We start from the raw sequence: 2,119 nt of genomic DNA on the forward strand, positions 1-2,119 counted from the left end.
TTTGTAGCTATGCATTGCTCTCGACTTCCTCTTCGATTCTATACCACTTTTGCGGTATGTACTCCCAAGAATCCTGAGTCATTTTTTATTCTCCCCTTCAATTCGTATTTTGGGTATGTGGTGTTGAGATTCTTGTGATTTTGATGTTTAGGAAAAGCTTAACCACCAATTCTAGAGGAGTTTTGACCCAAGATTATGTGATATGAGATAAGAAAACTCTCCTCCCTTCAATTATCTCCTATATGTGCGAGCCCTAGTTGAACTATGTGTGAAATTTAGTGATATTAGAGTTGCTCGGTTGATTTTGCGCGAATTGAGTGCTTGATATAGTTGTGGAGCTTTCGTTGAGGCTTGAATTGATGTTTGGGCTGATTTTGGATCAATTGGTGGAGACATGGAGGATTGATCAAAGCTTGGGTCTTTTCGAGGTGAAAATCTAAGTGTTAGAAAATCGCTATCAACAAGGTAGGAGTTTTATTAAAATCATTTTTTTATTAATAAAGATTGTTATATATCGATATTAATATGAAAATAATATTTTGGGTGATTATGTGAGTCTCATGAATTGGTATGTATGATTGTTGATGTGCTTGAATGGTGAATTATTGTAAATATTGTGTTTGACGATGGTTGAGAGTGTATGTTTGATTAGTAAATGAATGATGTTTGATGCGAGAGTTTGGGCCTAAGACCTTAATAGGGTGAGGAATCTCCTATTTGGTAAGTTGTGGTAAGTTGAAAAAATTTTCATATTGAGAATGATTATGGAATGATATGGTTTGGTTGAGTAATTATATTGTTGCTACTAGTTTGTTGAGGAAAACTTGAAAAGTTGGATTGATTATGTTGGTGCTTGTTTGATTAGGTGTTAAATGGATAGTACTTGTTAAATAAATGTTGAGAAGCTTAAAAATGGTTTTGGAATGGTTTAAAATTGAATTGGATTGAGAATTAGTAAAAATTGGTAATTGAGTGATTTTAGTAAAAATAGAATTTTGACTAACTTTGACGGGCCATAACTTGGTGTTTGGAGTCTGGATTTGTATGAAACTTATCTTAAATTAAAGCTAGTTAAAAGATCTTCAAAACAGTCTAAGAACTGTAAAAAATAAATTGTGTACCAAAAGTTATGAGTTTTGGAAAATTGGAGTTTAGAATTGAATACTGTAGAAGTTGTAGAAAGTTGTGGTCATGCGTACGCATGACATGCTTTACAGAAATGAAATTTTTCGTGCACGTATTTATGCGTACACACAAGGGTAGAATCATGCGTATGCACAAGGCATACATACGCATGACTTGAAATTTTCAAAAATCCATAATTGACTTCTTTTCGTGTGCGTCCCGTGCGTACGCACAAAAGTGAACTCGTACCTACGCACGAGGCATGCGTATGTACGACTGCCTTGATTTTCAAAAAATACTGATTTTAACTGTTTTAGCCTATCCAATTAGCTTTCTAACCCCTGTAACTCCTGTTTAAGGTCCGAAAACCAGTTTTAGGCTCTAGAATGAGTGTGAGTATATTTGAATGGATTAAATTGATATATTGAGGGAAATTATGGATTGAAGAATCTAAGTTAATAAGGATTTTGTTTGAAAAGTGTGGAAACACTATCCCGGAGCGTATAGGCAAGTTGGGATTGAGGATTCCCTCTCTTGCTACAATGAGAATAATTAATCTTGTAATTGATGTGATTATATAGAATTATAGATTTGGTTATAATCCTGATTATGCTTGATTATGATTATATTAATGATGAGTTTGATGATAATAATGATTATGATTGAAAAGTGTGTCGGACACTATATCCCAAGAGTATGCTGGGCACTATATTCCAAGAGTGTGTTGCAAACTATATCCCTGAGAGATGGTGATTATGATTATAATGGTGTTTGATTGAGAAATGATTATATTAAGTTGTGACTTTACTTTTGATTTTGGTTGTGTATGATCTGTTTTCCTTTTTGGTTGTATCGTACTCTCTCTCTCTGTTTATGAAGTGTAGCATACATTATATCCCAAGAGTGTGGCGGGCACTGTATCCTGAGACTGTGGCGGGTACTGTATCCTGAGAGTGTGATAGACACTATATCTCAAGAGCATAGGAGCACTATA

Source organism: Arachis ipaensis, chromosome B05 (assembly GCF_000816755.2).
Source record: "Arachis ipaensis cultivar K30076 chromosome B05, Araip1.1, whole genome shotgun sequence".
Classification (NCBI taxonomy): Eukaryota; Viridiplantae; Streptophyta; class Magnoliopsida; order Fabales; family Fabaceae; genus Arachis; species Arachis ipaensis.